At 40.0% G+C, this 14993-nt stretch overlaps 1 non-coding gene across 1 annotated transcript; it reads left to right on the top strand.

Moving 5' to 3' along the window:
* The first annotated feature begins 13381 nt into the window (after positions 1-13381).
* TRNAK-CUU (transfer RNA lysine (anticodon CUU)) lies at positions 13382-13454 on the top strand. Its single transcript has one exon. It is a non-coding gene; the product is annotated as a tRNA-Lys (tRNA).
* Positions 13455-14993: the final 1539 nt, after the last annotated feature.

Below are 14993 nucleotides of genomic sequence, written 5' to 3' on the forward strand. Positions count from 1 at the left end.
TCCCCTGTCTGCAGTAGACAGGTAAACAATTGCTGATATTGTTTGTGTTCTTGATAATTTCAGTAGCTATCCATAAAGAATGGTGTAGTATATTTATAGGCATTGTAGGAAGGAAGGGTAATAGGGAGATGAAGAGATTTTAAAATGAAATTGCAATAGACCTCTTAGATAAGCCCAAGGTGCATTTGACAAAAAGCTGTGTTGCAGGTGGAATTTTTACCTATTAGGTGATTATTATCTTTTATTTGATTATTAAATTACTCTTTTATAGGAGATTGCAGATTCCTGTTGTTCATAATTGGCTTTATGAAGAAGACAGGGTTAAAGTAAATTGGACTATTCCATGTAAGGACAAGAGAGAGAGTAAATGCAAATAGAGGTAAGTGTGTATAGCATTACAAGTAAAGGCATTTGGGAGCAGATATTTTACAAATGCCGTAAGTTCTCTCCTTGTTTGCGTATGCTGAGCATAGCTTAATGGAAATGACACGACTCATTTCTTCCCTGTGCTCGGGTTTAGACATAACTCCTTTGTTTTTAAATAGTGCTCAGTTTATTTGAATTCCTTCTGGCTAAGGAAAACAAGGCTGCCTTAAAAACTACTGGCAGATTGGGGGTTATTATTTTCAAAAGTATTAGGTATATTGTTACTGTTTGTTTCAAATCTCAATGTTTATTCTCCTGGTTAGATTGCCAGGAAGAAAACCTTTCATCTTCAGAGACAGAAAAGAATTACATGGATGTGCTCAGTTTTTGAGAAGTTCATGTCCCTCTCATGAATTACAGATGTTAAACATGCTGAGCAAATGCATATGTGGTAAGGATTGTAATTATTTGTTTATATTAATGTCCTATTGATGATGAAGTTTCCAAGAGGAATCCTTCCCCTCTTTTCTGACCCTTCAGACTGTAAAGGGGAAGATATTCTTCCTTTGGTAAAGCGTGAAGCTCTGTCCAGTTCTTTTCATTCCCAGCAGTGGTCAGTGTGTGAGATGTAAATTTCTGGCCTCACTGAAGTCAGTGGTAAAACACCCATTGACTTGAGAAGGGTTATCAATTTCTAAATTGTCTGTGCTGCCCTTGCCACCTTCCAGTGAAATCAATTGCCCTCCCTGTGCCTTACGTTGTGGTCCTACGCTTTTGAAACTTGAATGCATGCAACTGATCCTGGATTTGGTTTAAATATGCAACCACGTGTTAGTTTCATTGTCTTTGGCTTACATTATAGAGTTCGTACCTGTTTTATGCATTTATGCCAGCTTTATACTTAGCCTTTTTCCAGTCCACGAGGTGAAGCATATGCACTTGCTTGGACAGGTATGCTCCCATCCTGCCAGCACTCTGGGCAGCTAGAAAGTGCAGTGACTCTGGGTGCAGTGACTCTGGGCAGCTAGAAAGAATCATGTAGTTGAAGAGCTAGTACTGGGCTTGCTCAGAGCACGGATGACTAGGCGTGCAACTAGATGTACCTTGCCATGCGTGCATTCTGTTTGCTACATGTTTCATTAGATGTAGCAGGCCATGATTTCCAGTGACAGCGGTCAGTCCTGACTGAAAGGACATGAGAATATCTTTTGTGTCCCTAGTTCAGTGGGAACCCAAGCAAGATACAGTTAACTTCGGTAACTGATTCAAACTTTGCTGAGTGCTAGGTGCTGCTTTAACCATTTCCATGCAGCTGAAATTTGAATAGATAAATGAAGGTGAACAAACAATATGTAGCTGGGGAAGGAAAGCAAAACAAGGACTTCATTTCATTGAAATAATACCCAGGAGGTCACATACTCGTCCTTTACATTAGCTTTTCCTCTATTTTACTGATTTGCTGTGATTCACATATGAGCACGTTTGATTGTCCTTACATATAAATATGTAAGTCTGATTTACAGTGAACTCAAGAGAAGAACATGATGGGAAATGCTTATGCAACTCATACCAGAGAAAGTTGCTAATGTGTGTCTAAGATAGCCTGAAACTACTACAGTTAAAATGAATTGTCCTAGAAACCTTCCGACTTCACTTGAATGACCAGCCTGAAGGAAGGTCACATCATGCTGGGAGGTGATCTGGCCTGACACAGTGGAGCCCTTTTCAGACTGAAAAATAAAACTGTACTAAGCAACTGAAAATAGAATATAGTTTATGCTAATTTTCTTTGTTTTGCTCTCAGTGGTGGGCTTGCTTTCCTATAATAATCTGCCCTTGATCCAAAACTTGAAAACTCCCTTTCCTTGGTGAGGACATGCAGTCAGTTACCATCCTAATGGCATTGCCTCTTCTTTCTTACCTACCTTTCTTCAATATACAGATATATATATATGTGTGTGTATGTATACATATGCATAAGTATATTTGAGTGTGTTTATATGTATACATATTTTGTGTGTGTGTGTGCATTTACAGAAACAAAATTTAAAAAGTTGTGCCCTGCTACAGACTGCCTTGGGAGAAGAATTCATTTCCATTTTTAGGACATTTGTGTTCTAGATTTCACCACATTTTAATTTTCTCACCTCTTAGGTCAGTAAGTGGAGTGTATGAGAATAGGACCACAGATTAAAAACAGCATTAAGAATAAAGAAAAGGAAGGTGATTGTGTGTTAACCACACACTAAAGAGTACAATTTACTGTCTACCTGGCCAAAAATCATTTGGATATTTCTTTAAATAAAGCTTAGGGCATGTGCTGGTTTGCATTTTGGCCTTGTAGGGATTGCTATGCAATAGACAGCAGTCCAATAGACCCAAGGCTGCCCCAGCTCCATACCCCAGGTCCAGCAAGTAGCAAGGCTGAGCGTGTACCCCCAGTAGACATACACACATGTCCCACGTATATACACATACACATAGCCAGCCACATAGACAGACACATTCAGCACTCACATAAACAGCACCAATGACCTTGTCCTGTTTCCCCCTCTGGCTGACCAGGATAAAGGTTCATTAGTGGGAAATATATACACATATCTATGTATGTACAATACGGATCACCCCAGTATCTGGCTTAGATGCTAAGTCTGCCTGGTAGCTTCTCCTGGATCCCAGGACTTCCCAGCTGCTTGCACTGGGGCACACAAACTCCTAACCCCGCAGCTGCACGCCAGCTCCGGTGCAAACGCCCTTACACACATACATACACATGTGTGCATGTGCACACACACACGTTCACTGGATACCTCCAGTAATTCCCCTCAGACGTGTAGCTCATCTAGGGGTTTCCTGGCTCCTTGCACCCCCAGGTGCCTCCCTTTCCTGTTTAGTTCTGCCCTTAGCATTTTATGCAATCCCCAAGAGCTCTTACCCCATAATGAGCCCCTCAGTTTGCAGGCGATCTCAGGACAGGGTCTCCCTCTGACTCACAGAGGTGGGTGTCACCCCTAGCCCCTGGGACTGATGCCCTCCTGGGATGCCCGAGGCAGGCCAGGGCACAGGCTCCTCTCCCTGACTGGGTGATCGGTTTCCTTTGCCTTGAGCTGGGCTGCTCTGCTCCTTCACGCCTGGGGAAAACAGCTTCTTATCACACATCCTAACAATGCTGCTGCTCAAGGGCTGATTCACTGCCTACAGGACTAGCAAGGTTAACAAGTTTCCTGAGCAGTTTTCAGTTAAAATTATATTCCATTTCTTCATAGTTTCCTATTTTATTATTTTAATTTGACAGTTTTTCATGACCTAAGCAAATGTACTGAGGTGCAGTGTGCTATTATCTAATTGCTTTGCCCCTCCAAGATGTGGCTGTATATCTGTAGTAGTGTAATAATTTGCATGTGCTTATAAAACATTTTGGAATCCTGAAAGTGCTGTATAACTCACCACTGCACCGTTTCCTCTTTAGGTGTTCAGAGCTGACTACTTAAACTTAAGAACAAATTAATAACTACTATTTTGTGTTCAAATTCAGCAAGGAAGATAAGGAATTTCATGTTCACAGGCTTCAAGTCGAGTGCTTGTACACTTCAAGAAAAAAGACTGCAGTCATTAGCACTGAAGGAAACCTTTCCTCAACTCTTCACCCTCAGATTTCTCACACTCCTGGTAATATAACAACCTCTCTTAAATGACTCCAAGAATTTTCCTTTTTCTAGATTGTGTTCTGATAAGCATATAATTGCACTCAAAAAAAAAAAAAAAGGCAAAAGACCATGATTTCCATTTGGAATTTAATTGTGTTAACTTCAGATTAGTGCGGTGTAAATCAGGTACAGGTGTAAAGCGGAGAGAGAGTTTATTTTAACTGAAATAATTTCCTCTCTCTTGACTCCTTTGAATAGGTGCATTTCAGGGCTCCAGATTTTGAGATCTTACTTTATGACTGGAGAGCATGTGTGCATATTTGTAATTGATATGAGCAATGATTTAATGCCATTTTTCTTTGAAATGTCTTAGTAAAATGATCCTTTGCTGGAAATGCCCATCTTGCACTGCTGATTCTACAGCTCATTTATAGAATCCTGGAGCTCAAGATTTTGGTTTTAATCAGGTCTGCTCTTTAAAATTAAGGCAGTGCATAAATGATCTTGCAGCATTAATTTAAAGTAGTTGTCATATTGTCAAATGTCTGTGTTCTGCACAATTAAAGGCCCTTGGGGGGGAGCGAGGGTGAGGGGGGGAGTACAGTTTGAAAGAGAATTTACAATGAAAAAGAATCTTCTCTTAAACAATCGACAGGATGCTAATGAGGTCAGGATAAGCAGAAAAGAATGGATATTTTTGCTTGGTAGTTAATGCAAGAATGCTTGAGCTTCATTAAGAAGAAAAGGGGAAGCTTAAAAATCGACTTGCTTCACACACAGGGAGATCAGTCCCTCTTCAGTACTCTGTCACACTTTCCCCGGGGTAGCTGTTAGAAAGCAGCCTGTCCCTAAAGTTCTTCATTCAGCTTCATATCCTTAATCTGAAATCTAAATTTATGTTCCTTAGAGCTTTTGAGGGGAGGGAGAGAGGTTGCATTTTTATTTTGTAATGACTTGATTTAAAAATCTAAATCTAGAGCTAACTTTCAGAAATCATTACAAATAAAAAATGTATTTGATTTTATTGATGCAAAGCAGAAAAAAAATGAAATCTTACATAGTTTGTCTTGAAAACTCATGTCTGTACTGGAAAAAAAAGAGGGCTTTCTTAACGTGGCAACCCATTTTTCAATATACAGAATGAGCAATGAATATTTGCTCTTCTCCTCATTTTTCTTGCCTCAGGGATGCTGCATGATAATACATAGAGGAGCTGTTTTATGATCATTTAAGGTGTTCAGGGACAAGTACACATTTAATCATTCAGTTGTCTGACTAGATACGGAAGAATAAAATGCCTTCATAGAAGATATGCCTTCAAATATTTCTCGAGTGTTAGATAGGATATGCTGTAGATGAGATGGTCATCTTATTGTTAAATAACATCTTAAGAGGATCATCTCCCTTCATAGGATTGATTTTTATCATGTTGGCTGTGCATTTCATGCTCTTTTGCCTCCCCCCTTGGGGTTCTGACTGTCTTTGAAATGGCAAAAGAGGGAAGCTGTGTCTTCCATTCAGATTTTATTCTGTTGCTAGTCACATTCTTTAAAAGTTCTTTTCTTCTTGAGATTTTATGAGGCAGGCATTTCAAAGTACTGCATGAGTGAGACTGATGAATAGAAACACAGTATCTGTGGAAGAAAATGGATCAAGTAAATACAGAAAAATAGTTGGCATGCACAGAATTCAATGTTAGCTTTTAGGTTTTTCAAAGCACTGTGTGAGGTTGTTGCCACACAGGTTCTGTAAGTAAAATTCTGCACGACTGATTGAAAATGCTAAGCTGCTACTGAATGAAGAAAGGCATACTGTTTAGGTCTAAGTATCACCTTTAATTTTTTTGCCTTGTTTTCTCAAGAGGTCATACTTTATCTAAACATCCAGAAGACATAGAAAAGAGGAATAACCAGTCTGAAGTTTCAAACTTGGCTTCCTAAGGTTTCTGAAAATTGATCCATGCATTTTCAATTCCCTAGTGACTTACTGTAACTGTAATTATTAACACTGTTGTTTCCTAGAGATATTATGTTGCAGTATACCAGATAGTAAAGCAAAATATTGCCTGTAGCAAGGTCTTGTTCAGCATGCTTGAACCCAAAATTCTGTCAAAAGTTGGCATGAATAAATATGCTTACAGATGGAGTGACTGTGCTCACTCTTACTAGCTCAGTTTACTCCACTGCAGGGTAATACAATTCTTACTGCAATCTTAAGTGATCTGCTCAAATATAATACAGAAAGCTCATTAATTTTTCTCTCTGATCAGCCATAAGAAAAAAGTGATTCAAGTCTATGCTGCTTTTTGAGAATCCAACCCCTTTTTTTTTTTTCCAAAGCCCAAAGGCCTTTAATGCCTCTGAACCATTTTAGCAATAAATTGTGTCACCTACCAAAAGATTTTTCAGAGACACCACTCTACTCCTTCCTGTGACAATAAATGTCACTCTTACTTCATTTGGAACGAACAAAGTTGATTTAATTGATCTTAATTCTGAGCCAAACTGAAAAAAAAAAAAAGAATTAGATCGTCAAACAGTATTGGACTGAAAAGAAGACATACCAGAAGTATCATTACAGCCTTCATTGTCATCAGCCTGTTATTTTACAGTTCTGCCAAGCAACTGTATAAGAAAGTTGAAACACAAAGCATGTAGACCTCTTTGAGACTCCTATCTGTTAAATAAATATTTGTTCAAATCCTTCTCAGCATTCCTTTGAGAAGAGGGGTTGAGACCATCTGGGAGTCAATTTTAAGCCTGTTTCTGCGTTAAAATTATTATGTACTCCTCCACAATGTTGGATAAAATAGTTGGCAGTATGATTTCTTTGACCTAGCATTAGTCTTTCATCTAAGAGATCTCAAAGAGGTTTAGTTTGGCAACATGTTCCTCATTAACTGGTGATTTCTTGTAATTGTCTTCCAAAATTTCTTAGCTTCAGAACAATACAGCTCATTGCAGAAGAGCACCCTGGCCAATAATACATTGTAAATGCAAACAAATGTGTTTCCAGAAATAAAAAAAAACCCAAAGTCTATATTGAGAAACAGCTGGTTATATTTAAGGCTGAATTTAATCTTAGTTGCTAATATATTTAACACCTCTGCATGCATTTGGACTGAGGAAACCACAATGAATGACTGTTTTCTGTGAGATTCATGCATTTTTAGGATACTGGTTAACTGCAGGGTCAAGTCCAAGCAAATACATACAGTTGCGCTTGTCTACTTGTTCCAACTCTGAAAGATTATTTTGGTTCAGTAGCACAGCTTTCTTGATTACTATCTGCCTAGTGGTAGGCTGAACAGCTTTTGTGAGTTCACTGTTCATAATTTTTTAAATTTTTGTTTATATGTTCCATTACTTCTTCAAGGAGTAAAATGCAAGGTTCAAAGCAGTTCGGTCATTTGCTTAGCTTGACCTGAGTGGTAACGAACTGTCTGTTCTACTGTCTGTTCTACTCTTAGAGTAGAACCAATGTTAATTCCTGTAAGTGGTTTGTTGCTGTGCCAACTTATAAAATCAGGTTTTTGTTGTTATTTGCTTCTTTTCATGCACATATGAAGATTTTGTTGAGCTTACAGTATTGCTTCAGCCATGAATGCTGCAGTAAGAAATGGTCTTCAGAGTGTCACATAAATAAAGTGGTGTGGTTTGAATCACAGAAGAAGGGTGGAACTCATTACTACAGCTGCCAATTACAGCAACACCCAAACAGCTTTTGTAAAAATTGACTTCAGGTTAGGTGATAAAGGCAAAGTTTTGAGGGGCATAACAAGTTGCTTTTTCCCTTTGCTGCTTTAAAATCTCTTATTTTCTTCATGATTGGCTGTTCATTTACATTTACTCCCTAATATATTTCCTTTTCAAGGAGAGAAGGAAAGTGGTATCTTGGTGCTGTGTAGCCAGAATGGAATAGATGTTTTTGTAAGAACCTCACTTGTGACCTTTTTTCAATAGAGAAGACATACATTTTCATATCTTAAAAATATTTTTTTTTAAATTACAATAAATCACAATATCTAAATGCTGCTTTTTTTTTGGTGGCAGCTACTTGATAGCTGTTGAAATAATTTGATTTTTTTACTTCGTTACCAGTGTTTTCATATATGAAACTATTTTTTTTTTAATTGATAATCCTGTTTCCTAGGTAATATAACCGCACAAAGATGCTTTGGTCTTTCAGAAACTTTGTGAAACAAGTTGAATTGGTTTTCCTAGTAGTGATTCAAATATATTTGGTCAATCAAACGTCTTTACTGTCTGTTCTGAAAAAGCATATTTAACACACAAAGTGTCAACAGGTTTTTAAGATTATAGAAACAATGCCATTTTGCTCATAGGAGGAATATTATCTATCTACTGATAATTCTTTGAGCTTTTTGGACTGGATTGTGATGCACTAAAAACTATCACAATTATAGTTTGAGTGCACTATGGTGTGCATGCTGTATGCTTACTTAGAAATCACTGCTGCCTTCTTCTAAAGGTATGCATGTATATATACAACACATGCATAGATACATACAAAATATACATATAAACCTGTGTGTATATATATATGAAGAGAGAAATTTATCCTTTACTGTGTGACTCTATGAGGAAATGCTTTACTGTAAGTACCTATACTAGAAAATTATCAAATTAACATAATTAATAAGGATGTATATGCCACTTTAGCATAGCTGAGGTACTCTGTTTGGAAAAGGTGCCAATATCTGAAGGGTGTTTTGGCAGTAATACCTGTCCTGTAACTTCCAGATTTTTATATATATATATATATATTTAATTAATTTATATAATTATATATCATTTATAATAAATCATATTATAATGCATATATAATATATATATTTATATAAATGCATAGCAAGAACTATTTTTATCTGATTACTAACCAGTTAGCTCTTTGAATATCACCGTGTGTTGGTTTTGTTTAATGAGGGGAAGCTACGGTGGCAGCTTCTGCAAGAAGCTTCTAGAAGTTGCTCCCCTTTGTTCAGTGGACTCGGCCAGGCCTAGGACAGAGCCGCTGCTGGCCAGGGCCAAGCCAGTTGGTAGCAGAACGTTCTGTGATAACGCCTCTGTGATAACATATTTAAGAAAGGGAAAAATAATTTAAAAAAGGAGTGAAGAAGCTGAGCAGGGGCAGAGAGGGGGAAGCAGGAGCCTTGTGGGCCTTGCGGCCCTCACCCTCTGGCCTCCTGCTGGGCGGGCATCTGGGCCCAACTCAGCCTGGGCCAGCTGCAAGAAGTGGAGAGGAGATGAGATGTGAAGAGATCCTGAGAGGCATCTGCCAGCCTGTTGTGAAGAATTTTTCTTGTGAGAGGAATGGCTGCAGACGCCAAGGTCAGTGATGAAGGAGAGGGAGGAGTAATGCGGCTCCTGGCCAAGATTCCCCTGCAGCTTGAGGTGCAGCCCATGGTGGAGCAGGTTGTCCCCCTGCAGCCCATGGAGGCGCACGGAGGAGCAGAGATCCACCTGCAGCTCTAGACAGCAATGCAGATCACGTATGGGTCAAACCACCTTCTCAAGATGCCTGTCATTGCAGTCTTGAAAGGAGTGGCCTGAATGTAATTAATAATCTTGACAAAGGAATCTTAATTTAATGTCTAAAACGTTTGGTGGTATGCATCCCAACGTTCAATACTGCATCTCCTCTGCTCTGCCAAGGTGGAGGAACAGCCCTTGTGCCATATCTGAGTAATTTGAGGCTCACAAATGTCCCTTATCTGTGAGGGGCATCAGATAGGCATACCCTGAGGAATAACTCCAGGATTTCCTCAATAATTTTTGCATCCAAAAAACCACAGAAGAGATGGAGGAAGGGGGAAGTTTACCTAGAAGTTTACACCTGTTGGAGTGATCTAGAATTCAAAACTTCACAACTAAAAATAAATTAAATTGGTAGTGCTACAGAGTCAGGAGCAAAACATGTAACAAGCTGCAGTCCCTCATGGGTGTACCTGCTCTGGTGTGGGTCACCCACAGGCTGCAGTTCCTCAGGAGCATCCTTGCCCTGGCATGGGCTGCCTGCAGCCACAGCTCACTTGGTTTGCATGGCTCTGTGTCACCTATCCTAGCAGCTACTGCCCTTCCGTAGATGTGTTTGAGCAGGTTGCCATGTTCTGGCAAGTAGTGGGCTGTTACCATCCATTGGTAGTCCTGCAGTCTGCCCCAAACTCTGCCAAATCTGCCTGGTACTGGAGACCACCACTGCCACTAGTCCCTGAAAAACAGTGGACATAGTGGATTATAAACTCTAAAAAAGAAACAAACAGATGAACCAGAGATGAAAGGAAACATCAGAAATGACTGACGAGGAAACCTAACTGCAACACAGTTTTTGACAATTATTGCCTGAAGCTGAGGAGAGATTATATGTTTTGCTCAGGCAAGCTCAGAATGGCTGCAAAAAAAAAAAAAAAAAAGGCTGGCAACACCTTGAACAAGTTTGGTTTTTGGTCTATGAAAATAGTAGCAGTTTCCTCTCATAAAGCCCATAAACTCTCATTTACTACAGTCTCAAAAACATTTTAAAATCTTATGGTCTTACAGTGTTTCAAAATTCACTGTTTTTACTACAGTTATTGACCTAGTCAGTATTCAGAAAGAAATCAAGAAAGCCAATTATAGAAATAATGATAAAAAAGACCTCCTCAGCTTCAGAAGAAAAAAAAAAAAACAAATATTCAGTCTCCTAAGTTTTTATTTACTTCTGTACAATAACACACACACAATAGACTTGATTTTTTTTTTGGCATTTTAATAACTTTCTCATGCTAGCAAAGCTGACAGGTGGGGAGCTGTAAACCTCTGAATCTGTACGTAGGCTGCAGTCACAGACAGAGTCAGAGCTTAAACCGAGGCCTGAAATGTAAGGCAGAAAACCTGCAGTTCATCTGTGTCCTGTGAAGGTATGTTCATGCAGAAGGGTTTGCGTCCTGCTTAAATACACACTGGTGAGAACATCTTCTGTGTTGGATGCTTGTCTCCCTTTCTCTTTTCTTATTTTAAAGCTTATAAATTCATTCATATAGGCTCTGCTAGTAGAGTAAGCTCATTTAGAAAGGCATTTTCTGGGCTGCTCTGATCATCCACAAGGTATGAATAATAAATTGAGAATAACCTTTCCTGGAATAAAGCTTCCATCAATCAAAACAAGGATGAAATACATCCACTCATTTATGAATGCAGTGCATATAATCTATTTTTGCTTTTATGCACCTGTTCACTTTCCCATTTGTCATAGAACAGGAAGGAATGTGGTCAAGATCAGGAATTAAGAGTACAGATCTCATGCTCAATGGGCTTGTCCACCTCCAAAAAAATTTGTATTATTTAAGGACATGAATGGTCAATTTGTCTGACACAAGATTGTGCTTGTCTATGACAGCTATCCATATATCAAGACCATCAATGACTAATGTGAGTGTTCAGAATCATACTTAAACATGCCAACAAACCCAGCTGAAGCCACACAAACAACAAAAACATCAACAGGCCCTGGATTTTCTCCCAGGACTGTATTTTCAAGCTATAATCCTTGTCCTCAGAGAACAACTGTGCCCTTTAAAAATGCCAGGCCTTGAAATTAAGCAAGAAGATTATTTTTTTAAGTAGAATCATAGAATCATAGAATCATAGAATAGTTAGAGTTGGAAGGGACCTTCAACGGTCATCTAGTCCAACCCCCCTGCAAGAAGCAGGGACATCCCCGACTAGATCAGGTTGCTCAGAGCCTCATCCAGCCTGGCCTTGAACAGTTCCAGGGATGAGGCATCCACCACCTCTCTGGGCAACCTGTTCCAGTGCTCTACAACTCTCATTGTAAAAAAATTTTTTCTCATATCTAATCTAAACCTACCTCCTTCTAATTTAAACCCATTACCCCTTGTTCTATCACAACAGGCCCTACTGAACAGCTTCTCCCCATCTTTCCTGTAGGCCCCTTTGAGGTATTGGAAGACCGCTATCAGGTCTCCCCGGAGCCTCCTCTTCTCCAGGCTGAACAGCCCCAACTCTCTCAGCCTGTCCTCATAGGAGAGGTGCTCCAGCCCTCTGATCATCTTTGTGGCCCTCCTCTGGACCCTTTCCAACTGGTCCATGTCTTTCTTGTGTTGGGGACTCCAGAACTGGACGCAGTACTCCAGGTGGGGTCTCACCAGGGCAGAGTAGAGGGGCAGAATCACCTCCCTCGACCTGCTGGCCATGCTCCTCTTGATGCAGCCCAGGATGCGGTTGGCCTTCTGGGCCGCAAGGGCGCATTGCCCCCTCATGTTGAACCTCTCGTCTACCAACACTCCCAGGTCTTTCTCCTCAGGGCTGCTCTCTATCCAATCCCCGCCCAGCCTGTATTTGTGCTTGGGATTGCCATGACCCAGATGCAGGACCTTGCACTTGGCCTGGTTGAACTTCATGAGGTTGGCACGGGCCCACCTCTCCAGCCTGTCCAGGTCCCTCTGGATGGCATCCCTCCCTTCCAGCGAGTCGACGGCACCACACAGCTTGGTGTCATCAGCGAACTTGCTGAGGGTGCACTCTATCCCACTGTCCATGTCGCCAACAAAGATGTTGAACAGGGCCTGGCCCAACACGGACCCCTGAGGGACGCCACTCATGACCGGTCTCCACTTGGACATTGAGCCGTTGACCACCACTCTCTGAGTGCGGCCATCCAGCCAACTCCTTATCCACCGAGTGGTCCATCCATCGAACCCATGCCTCTCTAGTTTAGAGAGAAGGATGTCGTGCGGGACAGTGTCAAATGCCTTGCACAAGTCCAGGTAGATGATATCTGTAAGTAATTCCTGAAAGAAAGAAAAAAAAAAAAAAGGAAAAAAAAAGGAGCCAAGAGCGGGAGAGTGTTGAAGGAGAATCAGCAAGATACAAAGGGATCAGAGGCCTTGGAGCTGCCTGAGAAAGAAGACCTATGAATTCAAACTGCTGATAATTCACAAATGTAGCTTGTTAAGGCTTTCTAACGTATGTTATTTTAGACAAATGACCAGAAGTCATTTCGTATGCTTGAAACTTAGATGTTTCCAAAATATTTGCCTTTTTGTCTAAACACTCCGTTTGCCTTTTGACCATAAGGAAAGAGCATTTTCTTTCGGAAAGTGGAATTTTAGAAAGAAAAATGATAAAAATTAAAATGTAGATCCTGAATGGGTGTTGTGATTCATATGCTTCCAATTCTCTCCTCTAAACTGGATTAGAGCTCTCAAGTTGCATTCCTCAGTAGCAAGATACAATGTAGTGAAATACATCATTGAGAGATGAAAACAATTATCACCACTTTAGTTGTACCGTTAAAAATTCTGGAGGTTTCCATGGAAGAAGACGGTAGGAGCCCTACTTTCACAAGCCCGGCTAGCTCAGTCGGTAGAGCATGGGACTCTTAATCCCAGGGTCGTGGGTTCGAGCCCCACGTTGGGCGGTAAAACTTTAGCCCCCCCCCTTAGGACTAAGCTGTATAGTCTCACAACCCCTCCCCGAGGGGAAATAGGAAAAACATAATGTACTGTAAAAGTTATTTTAAAAGGGGTCTTATGGGCGAAACAGACTAGATTTGGGAAAAAATATTTATTTATTATTAAAACCAAAGCAGGATAATTTGGAAGAGAACAAAGTAACTTCCTTCCCCAGCTCTCCCTCTTCCCAGGCTTAACTTTATGTTCAGTTACCTTTACCTCATTCCCCTCCCCGAGCGGCACAGAGGGTAATAGGGAATGGGGTTTACAGTCAGTTCATCACATGTCTCTTTACTGCTGCTCCTTCCTCTTTGGGGGAAGAACTCCTCACATTCCTCCCCTGCTCCATCATGAGGCCCCTCCCACGGGCTACAACCCTTCATGAACTGCTCCAGCGTGGGTCGTTTTTCCACAGGGTGCAGTCCCTCAGGAACGGCTGCCCCAGTGTGGGCCCTCGATGGGCCACAGCCTTCTTCAGGTATCCACCTGCCCCGACGTGGGGTCCTCCACGGGTAGAAAGGGTTCTTTCAGCAGTTTTTGGAATGTTACCTAGCACAAGGTCTGGCTGTGGCAGGCATTTCTACATCTCTTATAGGTCATCAAATGTTATTAAAACTAGTAAATACATAAATAAATGGAGATGCATAATTCTATTCTCAGAAGCAAAAGTCTGGAAAAGCACTTGTCTGGATTTCGTATATTGTGAGTCACTGATCTGCTATGTTGAATCTTTAATAGCTGACTTCAAAACAAAAGTTATGAATTCAGGTAAATTGTGACTAGAGTGGAAAAGCTGCACAAAAACGCCCAAAAAATACACAAAAAAAAATTAAAAATGCATAGTAATTTAAAAAACCATTAATTATTCAACATGTTTCTGATCAGAAATTATCCCAATTTATCCCAGTAAACTTCTTACATAAATTTTCTTTTAAAAATCATAATGCACGAGGAGGGAAGTTACGCTTGGTATAAGACCATGATATTCTGAAAATGCTACAAGTGTTTGCTTTTAATTTGCAATTACACTTTTCATTTTAGGCATCTTATTGTAATTATAAAATAGTAAATTGTATCACAGCATATTTGACTGCAAGTTAAATTTAATAAATTTAATTTTCCATCAAAAGAATTCAAAGTATTCCCCAGCTCTAATAATAATACTGAGCCATGACATTACTGTTTCATTCTTTTGTCTAGTGGATGAATAAATTAACTTTATAAAAAAAAAAAAAGTTTTTAAATACGTACAAGAGAATCCCCAAATGATTGAGGTAGGAAGAAATATCACAATGTAAAGAAAGGTTGTGGAAGATAGATAACCCTGAAACAGTGATGTCTGAACTGATAAAGATCAAGTGGAGAGCCTGTATCATTGAAGAAAGTTTTTCTTTGCACTTCTGGTCACCAGACCTTCAGCTAGGAAGCCAAGAAGTGACTGTGAAACAGTACAGATTTTTATCCTGAGCATTTGTTCATTTAACATCTTATTTTAGCAGATGTAG

This window comes from Chlamydotis macqueenii, chromosome 3 (genome assembly GCF_036417535.1).
Source record: "Chlamydotis macqueenii isolate bChlMac1 chromosome 3, bChlMac1.mat, whole genome shotgun sequence".
In the NCBI taxonomy this organism is placed as follows: domain Eukaryota; kingdom Metazoa; phylum Chordata; class Aves; order Otidiformes; family Otididae; genus Chlamydotis; species Chlamydotis macqueenii.